General features: G+C 37.1%; 1 long non-coding RNA gene across 1 annotated transcript; it reads right to left on the bottom strand.

The window, feature by feature from the left end:
* Nucleotides 1-9077: 9077 nt before the first annotated feature.
* LOC147845611 (uncharacterized) lies at nucleotides 9078-11849 on the bottom strand. Its single transcript, XR_015480707.1, has 2 exons — nucleotides 11036-11849; nucleotides 9078-9150 (listed from the first exon to the last, which is right to left on the bottom strand). It is a non-coding gene; the product is annotated as an uncharacterized LOC147845611 (long non-coding RNA).
* Nucleotides 11850-22037: the final 10188 nt, after the last annotated feature.

Raw genomic sequence — 22037 nt, 5'->3', positions numbered from 1 at the left:
TATTTTACGTTTTTTTTTTTTCCAGCAACCCAGCTTCAGTGCAGCACACTACAGAATGTGCAGTAGAAATGTATAACTGTGTAATGCACTAAATGTTGAATCTCTTAGTTGCCTGTAAACTCAAAGCTCACAGCAGGTTTGGTTAGACTATCCTGGTTGATAGGGTTCTTTCCCTTATGGTTGCAACTAATAAATATGGGGAAATTTTAAAACACTGTATCAGCTACTGATTATAATTTTCAGTACAGTACACAGCATAATTGAGTACAGCCCATTTTGAAAATTAATATTTTTCTCCATTTCTCAGTGAATATAGGCAATGTATTTGGTGCATTTAAACAAAAACAGATTTATTAAACAGATATATTTATTCAAATAATATTTTAGTCATCCAACATATTCAGAAATTGAAAGATAATACAATTAAATTCAAGCTAAATATTGCAAAAATAAATTATAACCTACAAACATTTTAATGATATATTTTAATGTATTTTGCTTCTCTTAATTTTTTCTCTTTTTTTAAATTTATATATTTTTTATAACATAAATTTTTGTGTACTAGCTTTTGGACCGTTATCGTAAGTTATTTTGTTAGATCCAGATTTGGCTTAAGTACTGACTAATCTAATGTATATGCACAAAATATAATATTCTACAGCTTCCTGTTAAAAATATGAATTTAAAAGAGATTTGTGAGGGGTGTAGTTACATAAGCTAAGAAATGTTTGCAAGTGTTTAAGATGAAACATTTAGGTGAACAGACAGTTGCGTATGAATAAATTACATATTTCAGCCCTGTCTTGTTTGTAGTTGGAACACTTCAGATGCTGGTCAGAAGATCTGATGAGAAGCTGAAGTGCTCGGTGATGACATTACAATAGTTTTGTATGCTTATATCTCCTAAATGTGCATATTGTCAGTGATTTGTAACACACTAGCTAATAGATAACCTGATGGTCACACCAAAAAAAAAAAAAAGATTTATATTTCCAGAGGGTTTTAAACATTAGACTTACTGAACACATTTACCCAGCTTTGAAAAATACACAACTTAGACATCTCAGGCACATTGAGAAAAGGCCTGTCGGATGCACCGGGCAAAGCATTAACAAAGAAACCTCCTAATGTGAAATACATTTGATTTCCAGTTGCTTAGTGCCAACCCTTAATTGAGTAAAAGTCAAACTGCTCTGACGGATATGTCATCTGGATGGGTTTGTTGGCAGAATCTCTCCGAGACGTCACACGCGCTGGAATGGCTACTAAATGGAAGCAAATTAAATGCTGGAACCTCATTTTGACCTGCTTAGATGTGACATGGACTTGTACTACTAGAGATTCAATGCAGTTTGGTATTAGAGAGTGATCTGTGTGGGCTGGCAGTGCTTTTAAATGTGCTCATATGCGGTCGCAAGGTGTTGCTGACGTGTTCTAGCTGTTTTTAGTGGCAAAAATCCCTTCCCCAAATGAATGAATGAATTGTTAAATCACTGGCAAATTAGAAGAGTATAAAGTGGCATCTATCTGTCCATCTCTCCATCCATCAATCCATCCATCCATCTCTCCACCCATCCGTCTATCCATCCATCCATCCATCCATCCATCCATCCATCCGTCCGTCCGTCCGTCCATCCGTCCGTCCATCCATCCATCTTTTTGTCTGTCTGTCCAACAGGTTTATTTTATTTCTTACTTTTTATTTCTTTCTTTACTTGTTTATTTAAAATTTTATTAAACAAACAAACAAACAAACATGTTTTTTATTCTCGTTTACTTGTTTGATTAAAATAAATCAAATCATTCAGTAAATGTAGTAGTTAGGGGTAGTAGTAGTTAGTTTATGAAACAAACAAATTAATGAATGTCAAGTTTATTTTATTCCTAAATTTGTTTGTTCGTTCATTCGTTAGTTAGTTCGTTAGCTTGTTACTTAGTTTGTTAGTTGGTTCATTCATTGGTTCATTCATTCCTTTATTCGTATGAAGTTCGTTTGTTCTTTAAAAAGTAAATGCAGTTGACAGATTTGATGGCATAAATCATTAAATAAGTAAATAAATAAATAAATAAATAATTCATTAATTAATCTATTTCAATCCAAATTTGCTTTTTTATTTGTTATTGTTTGTTAGTTTAATAAGTAAATATAGCATTTATAGGTAATGAAACAAATAAAGAAATTAACAAACAAACAAACAAACATATTTATTTATTCCTGTTATTTGTTATAAATTCAGTATATAGTGTTTTTAGAATGAACGAATAGATGAATAAAAAAATAAACAAATTAAATCAATACACAAACATACAAAGAGAAAAATTAAATCCCCGTTTATATGTATATATGTTTTGTTTCCATGTGTGATTTCAATTATTGCACCTAACTGTTAAAGGTTCTTAAATAAGTAAATAATTAAAATAAATTCATTTTTAAAACATTGATTTATTGAGTACAAGTCTTGCCAGCTGCTCAGAGAACAGCACTTCTTTCCTCAACAAACTGCACTCTCTGAGTCATCATTCATGTCTGTAGCACAAATGGTGAAAAGTTTTCACAGAAGTTTAATAATCCTGATTACGGGTTTGTTCAAACCCCTTACAGTAAGTATGAGCAACACTAATAGCGTTGGTTGTCTTCTAAAGCACCCATACATTACAATTGAATTGAAAATAGCAGCTTGAAAGCCGAAGCCATCTGGACATAAAAACAGCATTAAACTCCTTGATTGAGACAGATGCCTTTTTAGAGGCCTGTTCGCGTAAGAGCCACATTTTCAAACCTTTTATTGGGCATAATAAGGAAATGTTTTCATCTCTCTCTACTGTAACAATTTATGATTATTGTAGCTGTTAAAAACAATCTATAATTGTATGAAGATGTAGACATAATTTAAAAAGTGCTGACAGAGATAAAGTGGCAATATTACTAAATATGAAACGCTTTCTTAGTTTCAGAGGACGTTTCTCTCTGAAGAATGACACATTTCTTGCAAACAGATTATAACTCTCATGGCAAGAAAGTGTATTCTGTTGAAGGTATTAGCCTGTGAATTTTTTTATTTTAAATTTCCTAAATGTTAAAAAATTACAACATTAATTTTTAATTCATTTAGTCTTTTCCATGATGACACTACATAATATTTTACTAGTTATTTTTAATGATATTAGCACAATTTAAATGCTTAACGATGTTAACCAAGTTAGGTTAATAAGGCAAGTCATTGGATAACAGTGGTTTATTTCTAAAGGGGTTTAATAATATTGACCTTGAAAATTAATTTTAAATAATTCAACACTGCTTTTATTTTGGCTAAACTAAAATAAATGAGACTTTCTCCAGAAGAAAAAATTGTATAGGAAATACAATGGAAATATAACTCTTGCTTGGTTAGAGTTTCTGTGAAATCAAAACATTTTACAGTGTTTGTTTTGCTAGCTCTCATTGTTATTCTTTAGAGGAACAATTCATCTTAATTTGTCAAAATATAAATCTGTATAAGTATGTATTTTAAAGCTTTCAGATAAATACAATTATTTTTATATTATAATACTTTTGTTGTTATTTTGGTAATCAAAAGGGTATCTATGTGTGGAATGTCAAATAGACATCAAGTGTAGCTACCCGCTGGTTATCCACGCTTATCAAACACTGATGTTCATTCATTCAATTTATTAAACGCCTTGAAAACTAAAAAGCTAAACAGATAAACAAACAAACAAACAAACCAACAAACCAAATGTTTCACACAAACACAACATGATCAAAAGAACATCAAAAAAAAAAAAAAAAGAATACACAAACAATGTTTCCTTTACTGTGTTGACCTGATAACCAGCAGTAGAATAATCAGGAGCATTTAACATGTGTCTGCAGTGAGATCTCACCATGATGTCTATACCAACTCTCACAGGTTAAATTAATCAGGAAGGAACACGTGACCTCTGACTCAGTCCAACCAGAAACAAGTAAATTTATAAAATAAACTAACCACCAAAACATGTTCAAATAATGATATACGAAAAATAATAAACACAAAATACAAGCGGACCGATTAACGTCAGCTACATCAAGGTTTTTTCAATACTATTTTTGACTTTTGACGTTTTTGATGTTGATTTAACCTCAAGGTGCCCGGTGGAATAAAAAAAAGAAATAGTCCAACTGTTGGCTTTTACACAAATTTGTGTAAAAACATCTCCGGATTTCTTCAAGTGAGACACAAAAGCTCAAAGTATGCCAAGAATAATGCAATCACAAGATGCAGCTCCTGCATTATAGATGCTGTTAAACTGCTTTCATGGCAGATTCAGAGAAAGAGAAACCAGCGTCTGTTTCACACTGTATTAGCTCCATGATTAGACTGTCCAGATTTTACAAATGAAACTCAAAACTCCCAAGAGGCCTCATCCGCTCCGCCAAAAATATCTGCCAATGTCTCCAGCACAACTGTTCCATCAGTGAGGTAGATATTAGGTAACCGACAAACCATGTCCCATTTATCCACCTTTTTCTAACGTCTCATGATGCTTTGCTCAATAGTGAAAGAAACTTCTGTTACACTGTAAACAATCAGTGAAGTGAAAAAAGGGGTTCATTGAGGTTTTATTATTCTTCTCACGCAATATTAAAAGGCAAATTATTTTGTCCAAACCATGAATAATCTGATTAAAAATCATGAAACAAGTCTTTCTGCAGCAATATTACAGACATATTGAAATTGACTGTAGGGAATACTTTTTTACTCATTATGTAGGGATTTTAATTACTCATAATAATAATAATAATAATAATAATTCCTTACATTTATATAGCGCTTTTCTAGACACTCAAAGAACTTTACACAATTTTGGGGGGAATCTCCTCATCCACAACCAGTGTGCAGCATCCACCGTCCACCTGGATGACGTGACGGCAGCCATATTGCACCAGACCGCACACCACAAACCAGCTAATGGGTGGAGAGGAGACAGAGTGATGAAGCCAATTATGATATAGGCATGGATAGGAGGCCAAGATGGATGGAGGCCAGTGGGCAAATTAAACCCCTACTCTTTTTCGAAGGACATCCTGGGATTTTTAACAACCACAGAGGGTTGGGACCTTGGTTTATTGTCTTACCTGAAAGACGGTGCTCACTAAGCAGTATAGAGTCCCCTTCACTATACTGGGGCATTAGGACCCACACAGACCGTAGGTTGAGCACCCCCTGCTGGCCTCACTAACACCCACATCTACCTTTCTACCATAAGGCATGGGGTCTACCATCCAGGTACTGACCAGGCGCAGCCCTGCTTAGCTTCAGTGGGTGACCACGTGAGAGTTGCAGAGAGCTAGCTGCCGGCTATAATAACTCAAAAGAGCTCTGTCCGCACACACATGAAAAAAATTCTTGCATTTTAATAAATGTAATAAAGTAATAATTACTGAAGCAATTTCAAACCACACAAAAATAAAACACATTTATTAATTTGTTTTGAGCATATTAATTTATTTACTGTGGTAATTCTGTAGTAGCAGAAATAAAACAACACCTAATATAGTGTAAACAAATTACCCAACACTGTACTTTTGGTATATTTAGGTGTATTATACTACATTCATACATTCATTCGTTTTCCTTTGGCTTAGTAATTTGTCAGGGGTTGCCACAGCGGAATGAACTGCCACCTATTCTAGCATATGTTTTACACAGCGGATGCCTTTCTAGCTGCAACCCACTACTGGGAAACATCCATATACTCTCCCATTCCCTCACACACTCATACACTACACTCATACAGTCTCGCATTCACACACACACACTCATGCACTACAGCAAACTTAGTTCATTCAATTCACCTATAGTGCATGTCTTTGGACTGTAGAGGAAACCGGAGCACCCGGAGGAAACCCACATAAACATGGGGAGAAACTCCAAACAGAGATGACAACTGGGACTCGAACCAGAGACCTTCTTGCTGTAAGGTGACAGTGCTAACGACTGAGTCACCATGCTGCCCCTATTATTCTACAATAAACCTCAATTTACTGGAGTATTTATTACAATTTATGAATTCACTATAGATAATACTAAAGTAACCACCATAGATCGCTGGAAAACTTTTACACGAACTACAATCCTGCCTTATAATGAACTACAGATCATTCATGCAACACACACACCTGCTCCAAATCGCCACTAATTAGACATAAAATGTGATACAACTGTCATGTTAAAAGTCCAAGCATATGTTATTTTCATGATAGATAAAATCAAAGAACAAAGATAAACCTACATTTTTATTTTAAAACAATTCCCAAAACCAGAAGTGCAACCCATAATTTGAAACACAACAGGCACGAGCAGAAAATGAAGGATAGAAATCAGAGATCACCAATTTCCAACCGTACGGCTAGCATTTGACGAATGAAGCAGCGCTTCATAATCCTCCTGGAAAATTACTATATCAATAAATCCTCAAGGCTACATCAAAATGAGATCAGCCGCGTTCAGGAGCTGCCTAGACCTGCAGTGGGCCATTCATACAATTAAACGTACAAACAAACACAGGGTGTGTCACCACATTGCTGCTTTTCATCAACATGGAGATTATACGCTGCAGTCGACCGAGGCTCCTTATTAAACTCACAAAAGGTCTGTGATTTTCGAGATCCTCAGTCCCATGGGTGGCAAAAGCAGACCGCTGCAATAATCTAAATTGAATTTCCTTTACGCAAGGCTGCATGTTGCATACTACTGTACCTCCTCCACCCTCACCAGTGCCTATCTATTAATCTGACCTTCGCTGATTGTTTACTTTCAGTACATGTTGTTTCAGGGCATTTTAAGGTTTTTGTTGTTGTTGATGGTGATGATGTTATTGGGATTGGTTTGTTTTTTTTAGTTGTGTTTAGTTTGGGTTTTGGGTTTGTTTTGTTTTCAGCGGTAGCCTTGTGGGCAGTGTTCCTTTTACCTGCAGCAACTACTTTATTTATTCTTGTCTGTGGTGATTGGCTAAGTAGAAAAGTCAGTCCTGTGATTCCTGTTCAATCAAATAGCACATAAAAAGTAAATTGCACCATACTGAACTTTCTGAAGATATGGATGCATTATAAATGCACCAAACCATTTGGAAACATCAAAAGTGTCCAACAACATGTCCAAAATCGTCACATGCAATGACAGAGAGACTGTATGTCTGAATGTCATTGATGAGAAGATGGCGGATGTTTACTGTACGATGACTGAAACCACCCAAAGGCCTTAAACAATGTTACGTTTGTGTAAAATGTTACATTTACATACACACACAGACACATTCCTCACTACTCATTACTAGGCCCACACGCAATCCGTAGATTTTTTGTCCATCATTGATTCTGTTTATTTACTTGTGTAAATGTGTTTAATTTATATTTCTTCAGTTTTTAAATTAATTTCAGTAATAATTATTGACTAATATGAAAATGTCAATATCATTTATTTAGAATACAGTTGTAACGTAATAATTTCTGTCCTTTAGTAGATATAAAGTGATAAATAAAGTGAATGTAATTGTATTTGCATAGTAAACATTAAATACAAGTTAAAAATGTATTAATTTTTAGTTCATATATTAAGTTTTTAGTTATGATACTTTCAAAATCATTCTGCATAAATCCGCAGATTTTTAACAAAATTCTGCGCATAAACAGCAAAAAAATGTCTGCAGATTTCGTCTGGCCCTACTCATTACTCAAGAAAATGCTACTTTTTACTCATATTTTGAGTACCATTTACAACAGCACTACTTTTTTGGGCAAGTAATGGTGCTTTTACTTAATTATGATTTTTCAGTTCTCTCTCCACCACTGCCGATATTTTCCATTATACTTCAGGCGTCTTGAGTTTGAGTCTTGGCCCAATGACATTTTCAAGTCGATGTAAAAAAATACCCAACTTTTTCTTTTCTTTTTGTCCATTTAAAAAAAGTGGGAAAGAAACTAAAATATATCTATCCACCTAAAATAATCAATCCAGCCATCTGTCCTTATTCTGATGAATTTACAGAAAAAATTGGGAGTTTATTTTTTTAACAAACCCAATAACAATATTAAAGCATTAAAGGATTAAAAGCATAAAAGCGTTAATACAACAACAACAACAAAAACTGTCCAATTACAATTATACCATAGTAAAATCAAATAAACATTAGATATAATCAAATAAATATTAAAAATGATTGAATATCAAATATATAAAATATAATAAGAATAAATAATATATCAAATATAATAAATTTTATATTTATAAAAATATAAAAAAATATAAAAATAAATAATAAAAAATTAAATACATATGTAGATTGTTTAAGAACAATAAATGGTATAACAGAAATACTGAAATAACACTGGTCAATTTTATTGCAATTTTTTCCCCCCTGACTGTTGACAAAATTATAGTGTAATTTACAGAATAAAATAATCTTTAATTTTAATAAGTTCTTCATTTGCATATACTGTAAACATATATATATTTAAAATAACATTGTAATAAATCCTGTTATGTAAAAAAAAATGACCAGGCATGTACATTACTCAAATGTGATGTCTTGGGGTTAAAGAAAGAAAAAGGAATCCGGGTCCATTTTATTTTAAAGTCTGCTCAGTCTTTCAGGATAATGCATATCTATGGTTAATGCAATGCAGACTTGGGACTTTTTTTTTTTTTTTTTTTTTTGTTAATACCAACTCTCCTTAATGCAAGACAACAACCAGCCTTCCCTGTGTGTCCTCCAAGACTCCACTCTCCGCTTCTACGGGTGAATTAGTGAAGGTGTCGGGATGAAGAAGGGGGTTTGGGACTTGGAGGATGGGGGGGGGGAGAAGAAGAGGAGGATTGGGAAGCTGAGAAATGTCACTGTCTGCTCTTTGTGGGTGCCAGAGATTGGAGGCTTACCGGCTGCTCCAGGCGACTGCGCTGTGCCACTGACTCCTCCTTAATCGCTTTCCGTGGATCTGCCACGTCTGTTTACATCCACCCGCCTGAGTCCCGTCACTTAGACCCCCAGATCAATATAGTGAGAGGGATGCCGATTACTGAACACAACTGCAGCCATGCAGATAACCATTCTTTATTTCAGTACAGTGCACAGAGACGTGGATACAAATATAATATTATTGTTGTCAACCTGAAAATAAATACAGACAGAGAGAGAGAGAGAGAGAGAGAGAGAGAGAGAGAGAGAGAGAGAGAGAGAGAGAGAGAGAGAGAGAGAGAGAGAGAGAGAGAGAGAGAGAGAGAGTAAGAGAAATATTTGCAATTTAAAAAAATGCTAGATTAATTTAGACAAATGCTGGGTCAAATAAGGACAAACAGCTCACTGTCTTTTTAATATTTGTATCCAATATCCATATTTCACAAAAACTAAAAAAGTACTTCAAATTTACAATTTGGCAAGCTCTAATTTGCCAGGTTCATCTTACACTATATACATTTGAAGCAGTTTTTAGCATAAGAACCTACTAAAACTACTAATAGCTTACATCATGACTGGATATTCATAAGCTGAACTGTCAAAAAGAACAAACAAACAACATACAAGAGTCATTAAAATATCAAGTTTATCCCATGTCATTTTTGGGGGCGGGGGTTGGGGGGGGGGGGGGGTGAACTGGATTGAACAAAAATCACAAATTGTTTTTTCAAATGTTGAGGTTTGAATGAATATTTTTTTTTTGTCTCATTAGGCTGCATTAATCAAAATTACATTAAAAACATTAAACCAAACAATATTTAACTCAAAGTTGGTTTAAAACTACCAAGCATTTTTTTCTAGCTCACTATAGGACAAAAATAATAATACAAAACATACAACATACAAAAATACTGTGCAATTTTACTAACATAATATAATATAATATAATATAATATAATATAATATAATATAATATAATATAATATAATATAATATAATATAATATAATATAATATAATATAATATAATATAACATTCATTTTCTTTTACTTTCACTTTCCAGAATAAACCGCATAACGTAATGTAATGTAATATAATATAATATAATATAATATAATATAATATAATATAATACAATACAATACAATACAATACAATACAATACAATACAATACAATACAATATAATATAATATAATATAATATAATATAATATAATATAATATAATATAATATAATATAATACAATACAATACAATATAATATAATATAATATAATATAATATAATATAATATGTAAACAGAATGAAGCAAATGTTTTGGCTTTATCCAACAGTTCACATAATGCAAATGTGTGTAGATGTTTGCATTTTTAATTTTTATTAAAAATATTAATGTTAAATTATCCCTTCAGGAGTTTGCATGGAAATTCTTTTTATATTTGAGCCCTAAAATTACTGTTTTTTTGTGACAGCATTTCCTTTTTTGAATCTCAAGGAAGAACCAATTCTCACAAAAAGACTCACAAAACCCTATAAATAAAAAAAACAAGACTATATTGTATACACTACTGGTCACAAGTTTGGGGTCAGTAGGATTTTTAATGCTTTAAAATAAGCTTCTCCTGCTCACCAAGGCTGCATTTATTTAATCAAAAATAGAGTACAAATTGTCAAATTGTGAAATGTTATTGCACTATAAAATAAGTGTTCAAAAGTAGTTTATCATTTAACTTAATCACTTATTCCAGTGATTTTAAGATGAATGTTTAGCTTCATTAATCCAGTCTCAGAATTTCATGGTGCGTCAAAAATCACTCTAATATTATTTATAATTATTATTAATATTATTATTATTAATATTAATGACATAAAAGCAATATTGAGTAATAATTTTATTTGAAACTACATACAATAAGAAAGCAGCTATTTAAAATGATAATAAATATTTAACAATTCAAACATTTTTTTTTACATTTAATAAATGCCGCCTTGAACAGATTAACTTCTTTAAAAAAATAAATAAACTGATGCCAAACATTTGACCAGTAGTATATATATATTTATATATATATATAAAATGCAAAAGGTGCAACTCACCTGTGAAGGTGTGATGTTAGTGCCATGACCCGGTCCATCATCCTCAAACAGCACTCTCTGTGAAGACCTTATGAAGGCATTTTTGGAAAGGCAGAGGCCATTAGGAAAGGTTTTTGCATGGTGCTTTTCTCATGGCAACAAGGCGGCTAAGATACCAGTTGCTAAGGACCAAATGAGAGACGAGCCCCCCCAAAGAGATTCTGTGCCAAAAAGAAGGAAATCTCTGTGCGGCAGTGCGGTAAAATGCCTCCACTGGGTTACAATGGTGAACACATGCAGTCGCTGAAGGAGAAAAAGGGGCCACATGTGTCTGTTGAGGGTGGCAGATTGTCAGACTGTTGTAGAGGAGAAGCCTGAAAACTGATCCAGTCTGGATTAACACACAGCATTCAGTCTCTGGCAGTCTCAGTGTGACAAATGGCACAGTTTTGCCCCTAACTGACTTAATTAATTTTGAATTAGTGACAAATGGGGAACAGAGCAGATGGAAGAAAAAACCTTTTCATTTATAATCGATATGCTTTAAGAAGATGTAAAAGAATTCTTTATAGCGGTTCAGTGATAAAATAATAATAAACTGTTTGAAACTATCAATAGAAATATTTGAAAAAACACGTTCACCATTCTATTAATAATTACATTTTATTGTATTGTATTTGTTGTATAAAAATAATAAAAAGGTGTTAGTGTTAGAAGATCAATGCAATATATATATATATATATATATATATATATATATATATATATATATATATATATATATATATATATATATATATATATATTTTTTTTTTTTTTTTTTTTTTTTTTATACACTCACCGGACACTTTATTAGGTACACCTGTTCAACTGCTTGTTAACGCAAATTTGTAATCATCCAGTGACATGTAGACATGGTCAAGACGATCTGCTGCAGTTCAAACAGAACATCAGAATGGGGAAGGAATGGGACTTAAGTGACTAAATGTGGCACGGTTGTTGGTGCCAGCTGGTCTGAGTATTTCAGAAACCACTAATCTACTGGGGTTTTCATGCACAATATCTCTAGGGTTTACAAAGACTGGTCCGAAAAATGGTCAGTTCTGTGGGCACAAATGCTTTGTTGATGCTAGAGGTCAGAGGAGAATGGCCTGACTGGTTCGAGCTGATAAAAAGGCAACAGTGACTCAAATAACCACTCGTTACAACTAAGATATGCAGAAGAGCATCTCTGAATGCACAAAACGTCCAACCTTGAGGCAGATGGGCTACAGCAGCAGAAGACCACACCAGGTGCCACTCCTGTAAGCTAAGAACAGAAAACTGAGGCTACAATTCACACAGGCTCGCCAAAATTGGACAAGAGAAGATTGGAATAAACGTTGCCAGGTCTGATGATTCTCAATTTCTGCTTTGACATTTTGATGGTAGGGTCAGAATTTGGCATCCACAACATAAAAGCATGGATCCGTCCAGCCATGTGTCAATGGTTCAGGTTGGTGGTGGTGTAATGGTGTGGGGGATATTTTCTTGGCACACTTTGGGCCCATTAGTACCAATTGAGTATTGTTGCTGACCATGTCCATCTCTTTATGACCACAGTGTACCCATCTTCTGATGGCTACTTCCAGCAGGATAACACACCATGTCATAAAGCATGAATAATCTCAGACTGGTTTCTTGAACATGACAATGAGGTTACTGTACTCAAATGGCCTCCACAGTTAGCAGATTTCAATCCAATAGAGCACCTTTGGGATGTGGTGGAACGGGAGATTCACATCATGGATGTGAAGCCAACAAATCTGCAGCAACTGCGTGATGTTATCATGTCAATTTGAACCAAAATCTCTGAGGAATTTTTTCCAGTACCTTATTGAATCTAAGCCACGAGGGATTAAGGCAGTTCTGAAGGCAAAAGGACCCTCTTTTGCCTTCAGAACTGCCTTAACTCAATACTAGTAATGTTTACCTAATTAAGTGGCCGGTAAGGGTATATACTTGCTTTGATCTTCTAACACTAAAATTATTTTGTTAAAAAAAAAAAAAAAAAAAAAAAAACTATCTGACATTCTGTCACTAACACACTCAATATAAATGAAGAAATTCTATATTAAATAAACTACTATTAATATTTAAAAAAAGATTCTTTGCTTTACTAGTTTAACTTATTTTTACGTCATAAAATATGTTTTTTTATTTTAAATAACCTTTTTTTAGCTCAAGGCATTGTAAACAATCTTTAAAATAAAATAAAATTGTATAAATAAAATAAAATGGCCACATTTGTAACGAAGTCATCTGAAATTATACAATGATTTGTAACTAATTCACGCAAACTACAATCTCGCATTCTGTTTGTGTATTTATTATTCAAACTAAGCATGAGCTCACTTAAAACAGAAAAAGATTTTTACTGACCTCTAGTGGCCATGAGGTGAAATCAAACCAGCAATTTTACGTCCTCACAGATGTTTTTCTACAACCCTTAGGTCTAGATTGATGCTACAATACATTATTGCATGACTTCATCACCCAGTTCCCCTGAATAAATCCAAATACTGTTCATTTTTCTTCTCAGCTATTGTGTTTTGGCCAAATACGACTGTTTGAAATCATAAACCGAGCAGCAAGAGGGCTCATTTCCAAACAAGGACATATTCAAACCGCTTGATGTTTTTATGGCCAACATCCCTCCACACTTTCAGTCAAACTGGATCGTTAAAATAAAGAGAGCGCAATCTACAGGCAACGAGTCCCCGGTGTTGTGTTTGTGTGACGGATAGAGGGATATTATTTTATATAAGGTGATTAAAAGAAAAAGTTAAACCCCCCCCCTCTCACTCTTTACCTCATTTTTTTGTTTTATTCCTGTTCTAGTTCTTATGAGTAAATGAAATGATTCATGTAGTTCACCACCACACCTGTAGAGGGCAGTGTGGCGCGTTAGTGGGTTACCTAGGAGACCGGCAGCTCGAGGTCATATTAAACTGCACTCGAGCAATGCTATAACGTGTCTGTCTCCTTATCATTCACAGGTATGGATAAACACTCATTTAAAGTGGTTTGTGTGAAATATTTATCATCTTTACTCTTAAGAAATGTTAAGAAACTATGTTAGAAGGTGTTAGTTCTATGCATTGATTCGTTTTTGGTTTAATTAGATCGTAAACATTATAGCCACTCGTGGTTAGCAAAAGCAGCCGAAGCTAATGATGAGTTAATGGTTAACTCAAATGATGTGAACGGAGCATGTAGTGATGTATGCATTCAGAAATATGCATTAGATCCTTTTCTAAGCACTTTAATGTTAAGTAATTGTTGTAATTGTTACATTTGTTATGAATGTCAGCCAGATTAGGTTAATATGGGGCATATTTTTATATTGATTCTCTTCTAAAATGTTTGTGAAAGCATAACGCTGTATAGTAGTGTATAGTAACACAATAGTAATAAGTGATAGTACAAGTTTAATGTTTTAATGCTGGATTTTTGGTTTTATAACATCATAATTGGCTTTCTCAATAACTTAGGGTTATTACATGAGTAAAAGTGACATTTATTTAATCCTAAATTGTCGGTATTTCTCATAAATATATTAACAAGTGTTAATATAAATGCTGATGTAATGTAAATTGGAAATGTTGTGAAGGAAAATGTTACATTGAATTAATTATAATGATTAGCATCATTTTTGCATTTATACCAGTAGTTATAGATAGAGTAAGAAATGTATTATTTTAATAATTCTTGTAATATTACTTGAGTATCTCAAAGTAAGACCAAGACTGTATTCTGAGGAGTGTATTCAAGTGTTTAAAGTATTTTTGTTCAATGTATTAATGCCTTTTGTTCACAAAGAAAATCTAGTTACATTGCATTGAGTGTGTATTGATATTGTGTATTGATATTGCATTGAGTAATATGATGTATTAATATCCATGACACATTTGAATTTTATATTATTGATATACGTTTGGTTTTATTCTGGAACACTGTGTACTATGTGTTAGCTTTAAAAGAAGTAATTATCTTTGATATATTAAACTGCACTCGAGCAATGCTATAACGTGTCTGTCTCCTTATCATTCACAGTTTTGTGCGTGATTTGGCTTGTGCCGGTCCAGATTCCCCTAGGTCTGAAGCCGGTAACAATTGGGGGCTCGTCCGGGATTCTGCATCGTCGAGTGGGGAGAGCTGTCACGATACGGGTAGAGGTTGGCGATCGAGCTTCAAGGAAGGCTGCTGTGCCCAGCGTCATCCAGAGTGTGAGCGTCACTGGTGAAAAATCGCGATGGCTACCGTAACCCCACGACGGATGTTGATTTTCCAGATTCACAAAAAGCTTCCTGTTCTGAGTACCAGTCAACTGCAGTTGGTTGCCAGGGCTATTGAAGATGGCAGTGAGAGTACAGAAGGCCTCAGTGAACCTGAGCTTTATGATTTCATCATCGACTACACCAGAAGTGAAAGGTTGAAAACAATGGAAGATGAAGGTATGGCTCAACTTCTCTCACTTCAGGAACTGTTACAGGAACTGACATCAATCGATTCTGGATCTGGTGAGGCCAATGTTCCTGCCGTTCCCATAGACAATGCACTTACCGATACACACAGACAAGTTTCTGCTTCAGCAGAGGACATACACACATATGCAATGGACAAACACAAACATGCACAACCATCACATACAGACTTTCATGCACCACCAATCAGTCATGATTCGCCTGCCCTGACATCACCTATAGACAGAACTATTTACACACCAGGCCACTTAGGTGACACTGGTACCCGTGACACCCAACAGGGTAGAGCAAGCCTATCTTCATCTGTCACTGATCAGGTTGTGAGACTGTCGGATGTCACAGCTTTGCTTCCTCGTCGGGAATGCAAATTTCATGGGGGTCAAATATCTGATACTGGGTCTGACATTTCTTTTAGTGGTCTCTGTAAGCAGATTGACACTGCTCTACAAGAGGGGTTTAGTGAGGTTGAAATTGTTAGAGCAGTGCTCAAGATAACTAAATCTGGTACGTTCAGAGAAATGCTCACTAATCATGACGGTTTAACAGTAAATGGGTTAAAGAGACTTCTCCGTGCACATGTGAGAGATAAAGGTGTAACCGAGCTCTTTCATGAGCTCAGTAATGCTAAACAACATGACAAAGAGAGTCCACACCAGTTTCTCTATAGACTTATAGGGCTAAAACAACGAGTTCTGTTTGAGTCACAGCAGCCTGGTGTAGAGTTTAACTATGATAAGCGACTAGTTCAAGGTACTTTTCTGCACTCCTTGTATCAAGGTTTAAATGACAAGAACAGTTATGTTAGGCAGGACATTAAACCTTTCCTTGCTGACACACAAGTTAGTGATGACTCACTGTTGGAACAGCTGACTAAGTCAACCATGGAGGAAGAAGCTAGGTTAAAGCGCCTTGGTGCTGTGGCCAAGTCTAGGTCAGTGACTGTGAGTGTAGCTCATTCTGACATAACTGTACCGACTGACGTGACAAAACAAAACCAAATTGATGCTGAGTTGCAGGCTAACCGTGAAGCCATCAGAGAGCTGACGGCTCAAGTGTCCTCACTGACTCAACATATGAAACTGGTGAATCAGCCTGTTGACCGTCCACCGACTGGAAGTTCTAGTACACCTGTTAAGCACCCGCCATCCCAAACAAGTGAGAAAAAGGGTAGATGCCCTGACTGCATAATGAAAGAGATAATTAACTGTCCCCATTGCTTTGCGTGTGGTCAGGCAGGTCACAGAGCAATTGGATGTTTGCAGAGACGGATGTCGGTAAACGGGAAGAGGTCGCTGGAGAAGGGCAGCCAGCGACCGTGAACAGTTCTAAGCCCACAGACACAGCTACCATGTCAGCCACACCTTGCCATTCAGATCCAAAGAAACGGGTGGCCCAGCTCATTGGAAATCGTTGCACTGTTTCCTGCAATATCAATGGTGTGCCAATAGAAATGTTATTAGATTCTGGAGCACAGGTGACAATGGTTAGCAAAACTTGGGTAGATAAAGCATCACCCCATGTCAAAATCCAGCCACTTCATTCACTTCTTAACAGTCAGTCACTTGAAATTTCAGCAGCTAATGGCACTGAAATACCCCTTGAGGGATGGGCAGAAGTTGACCTACAGATTTCAAGCAGACACCATGGGTCTATAACAATAAGTGTACCCCTTTTAATCAGTCAGAACTGCCACTGTCCCTTGTTAGGTAGCAACGTAATCGCTGAAATTATTAAAGAGCATGGCAACACTGTGGATGTGACCGCTATCCTGACAGATTCTTTAAGTATACCAAAGAGCTCCATCGGAACACTAGTCTCTCTCCTTCAGATACCAACTTCTGTTGAACCAACTCCTTGTGTTGTACGCAGCAGTAAAAAAGGTGTAACCATCCCTGCTGGCAAAATCTATGAAGTTCGGTGTCGAGTTAAGGGGGCACCCGGGAACTGTACCATGCTGTTTCAACCTCTTACTGTGAGTACTTGCCCGGTGGGTTTAGATCTGTTTCCATCACTGGTAGACGTTCCCTTGGGGTCATCAAAATGTGTTAAAATCCCTATTCAGAACTCAACCCAACACACTATTTACCTGACTCAAAGAACAGTCCTGGGTACGCTTGAAGAGATTGCTGATTTGAAGCCTGTACTGAACTCCAAGCACAAGAATATTGAGTCCATTCAGACTTGTGGAGCCCAGTTATGCACTAACTCTCAGAGCTATCACAACAAAGAGCTTGATAGAGAGGCAGTATCAAAGGTCAGAGACAAATGGCACCCTCCAGTTGATGTATCCCACCTAGCAGAGGAGGAGCAAAGAATTGTCAGGCAAATGTTATATGAGGAGTCTATGGCCTTCGCCAAAGATGAGGCAGATATTGGGTGCATCCCAGAGTTGCAACTGAGAATCAATCTTAGGGATGACACTCCAATACAAAAGTCATATAATGCCATACCAAAACCCTTATATCGTGAAGTCAAAGATTATGTACAGAATTTACTTAACCGTGGCTGGATTCGAAAGTCAACATCAGCTTACTCATCTCCAGTCGTGTGCGTAAGAAAAAAGGACCAGAGTTTACGTCTCTGTGTTGATTTCCGGGGACTGAACAATAAAACTATTCCTGACCGTCACCCACTGCCACGCATTCAAGACCTATTGGATAACTTAGGAGGCAACTCCTGGTTCTCGATACTAGACCAAGGTAGTGCATACCATCAAGGTTTTGTTGAGGAAAGTTGCCGTCACATGACCGCTTTTAGCACACCTTGGGGGTTCTATGAATGGGTACGTCTCCCCTTTGGCCTTACCAATGCACCTGCAGCATTCCAGCGCTGCATGGAAGGCGTACTAGTTAATCTCAGGGATGAATGTTGTTTCCCTTATCTGGATGACGTGCTCTGTTTCTCCAAAACATTCCAAGACCATGTTGAGGACCTGAGAAAAGTGCTGTGTCGTCTTCAGGAGTGTGGTGTGAAACTGAGGCCGACTAAATGCGAACTTTTCAAACGTCAAGTGCGGTATTTGGGAAGGTTGGTGACTAATGAAGGTGTTCAGGTGGATCCTAAGGATCTGGAGGCAGTGTTGAAACTAAAAGAGAAGAAGCCAAAAACAGTCGGTGAGGTTCGAGCTTTGCTTGGGTTCTTGGGTTATTATCGCTCCTTTATCCAAGATTTCTCCCGTATAGCACAGCCTTTGTTTAAGCTCCAAGAACATCCTGAAGGGTCTCGCCAACGTCCTAGTCTTGTAAAATCTACCAAAAGGGGAAAGGGTGGTGACCACTTACCATCTAAGACACCTATCTGTTGGTCCTCTGAGCATAGTGCTGTGGTGTCTCGCCTGGTAGACATGTTGGTTAGTCCTCCCATCTTGGCCTACCCCAACTTTGACTTACCCTTTGTTCTACACACAGATGCATCAAATGAAGGGTTGGGGGCTGTGTTATACCAGGAACAGAGTGGTAAACTACGTGTTATCGCATACGGATCAAGGACACTCACGCCTGCTGAAAAGAATTACCACCTCCATTCTAGTAAGCTGGAGTTCCTTGCCTTGAAGTGGGCCGTATGTGATAAGTTTCGGGATTATCTGTACTACGCCCCCACTTTCACTGTATATACAGATAATAACCCCCTGACTTATGTCCTTTCCACAGCCAAGCTTAGTGCTGTAGGACATCGCTGGGTTGGTGAATTAGCAGATTTCCATTTCACCATTAAATACAGGCCAGGCAAGACTAACATTGATGCAGACACTCTGTCCCGATTTCCAGTAAGACTCACCGACCACCTGAGAGAGTACACTGAAATAGTACAGCCTGAGGTGATATCTACCATCTGGCAGGGAAATAAGGCTGAGAGGGAAGAGCAGGTACCACAGGCTGTGGCTCTTCAGATACGGGTAGAGGAGGATCTCTCTGCTGCATGTATACCTGTATTTACCCCTGAGGATATCAGAGATGCTCAGAATAGGGATGACACCATTTGTGAAGTTGTAAAATTGAAAAAAAATGGATGGACTCCCAAGGACAAGGGTCAAAGTTTGGTGTCTGTTGGAGCACAGCGGCTAATAAGGGAATGGAACCGACTAAAGCTGAGAGAGGGGATCTTGTACAGAGAGTCCGGGCCCAATCAACAACTGGTCCTTCCAACATCACTTACATCGATGGTGCTGAAACATCTACATGATGACATGGGACATGTTGGTGCTGATAAAGTTATTCATCTCGCCAGACAAAGATTTTATTGGCCTTATATGCAGCGGGAAATTGAGGACTATGTTATACGCCAGTGTCCTTGCATTAAGCAAAAACGACCTACGGTCCCTGAAAAAGCACCAATGGGTTCCATTGTCACTACCGCACCTTTTGAGTTGCTCTCTGTCGATTACTTACACCTCGAGCCTAGTAAGGGTGGCTATGAGTACATACTTGTGCTCGTAGACCACTTTACTCGGTTCGCACAAGCTTACCCCACTCGAAATAAGTCTGGGAAGACAGCCGCTGAACGGATTTTCTCTGATTTCATTCCTCGATTTGGATATCCAGAAAAACTCCATCATGATCAGGGTCGGGAGTTTGAGAATACCTTGTTCCAAAGATTACAGCAATTGGCAGGCATCTCTCACTCCCGTACCACTCCCTACCACCCACAGGGGAACCCTGCTGAACGCCTGAACAGGACACTGCTCCAGATGTTAAGAACGCTTCAAGAGGAGAAAAAGGCAGAGTGGAAAGACCATCTTCCGAATCTTGTGCATGCCTACAACTGCACAAGACACGAGGCAACAGGGTACTCGCCATTTTTCCTCCTCTTTGGGAGACATCCTCGATTGCCCATTGATCTAATCTTCAACCTTAACTCAGACCAGCATGTGCGGACAAAGCAACAGTATGCACAGACCTGGGCTTTACGAATGCAGGAAGCATATCGAATAGCCGCAGAGAACAGTAAGAGATCTTCTGAAAAAGGGAAAAGGTATTATGATCAACATGTCCGAGGAGCTGTACTACAACCTGGAGATCGTGTGTTGGTCAGAAACCTGTCTGAGAGAGGGGGTCCTGGCAAACTCAGGCAGTACTGGGAACAAAAGGTCCACAGAGTCATCGAGAGGATAAAGGATAGTCCTGTGTATCGGATTCAGGCTGAAACAGGTGACAGAACTTTTCGAGTGTTGCACCGCAACCTGCTTCTCCCAGTTAGTGACTTACTCGTCAGTTCTGAGGAAGAAGATAAGGGTGTTGGGAAGAAGCCACCCAGACAAAAATGTCACCTTCGACGTAGAGAAACAGCTGAATCAGATATCAGTATTTCCGATGATGAGGAAAACCATTCCTACCACCTTAGACCCTTGCCTGTGTACGAAAGAAAAACTATCAGACACCATCTACCAGACCCAAAACATCATTGTGGATTAAGGGCAATAGCTCCCGAATATCAGCCATTAAGTCAAACTTCAGAGTGTAACGATGCCACACAAATTGATCAGAGGGATTCACTCATAACATCAGAGATAAGACCCACACCAACCTATGCTACACCACCACCCTTGGTGGAGAGTCAAGAGGTGCATAGTGATAATGTGGTGGAGGATGGAATCTTTGACCCACTGGCAACAGATCCCATAACTGTTCTAGCACCAGTGAGGGAAATGGAACAACAATTAAGGAGATCCACACGGCAAGTCAAGCCCCGAAATCTCTTGATGTATGACCAGCCAGGAGCACCTTCTTACCAGCCTTGGAGATTAGGAGCAAATGCTATGTGCTGTGGCTTTTACCCAATGCCTATCCTACCAGTATCGCCTGAAGTGAGCTATTACCCCCACCCAGTGGCATGGGTTTATTGAAAGATTCCTGTGGATGAGACTAAGTCAGATATTGACATTGTAGACTGACTTTATATGCTGATTATGACTTTATGCAGATTGACACGAGTTAAGAGTGTTTACTGACTTGATAAACAGTTCAGACTACAGACTGATTCTCATTTAATTTACTTGACAATATTATAGTTAATGTGGTTTTGGATGCCAGGAGACATCCCATTAAAGCCGGGGAGAGTGTGACGGATAGAGGGATATTATTTTATATAAGGTGATTAAAAGAAAAAGTTAAACCCCCCCCTCTCACTCTTTACCTCATTTTTTTGTTTTATTCCTGTTCTAGTTCTTATGAGTAAATGAAATGATTCATGTAGTTCACCACCACACCTGTAGAGGGCAGTGTGGCGCGTTAGTGGGTTACCTAGGAGACCGGCAGCTCGAGGTCATATTAAACTGCACTCGAGCAATGCTATAACGTGTCTGTCTCCTTATCATTCACAGGTATGGATAAACACTCATTTAAAGTGGTTTGTGTGAAATATTTATCATCTTTACTCTTAAGAAATGTTAAGAAACTATGTTAGAAGGTGTTAGTTCTATGCATTGATTCGTTTTTGGTTTAATTAGATCGTAAACATTATAGCCACTCGTGGTTAGCAAAAGCAGCCGAAGCTAATGA

This window comes from Danio rerio, chromosome 3 (genome assembly GCF_052040795.2).
Source record: "Danio rerio strain M-AB ecotype USA chromosome 3, GRCz13ab, whole genome shotgun sequence".
In the NCBI taxonomy this organism is placed as follows: Eukaryota; Metazoa; Chordata; class Actinopteri; order Cypriniformes; family Danionidae; genus Danio; species Danio rerio.
Note: the sequence above shows the minus strand (reverse complement) of the source record. Positions and strands in the feature narration are given on the sequence as shown.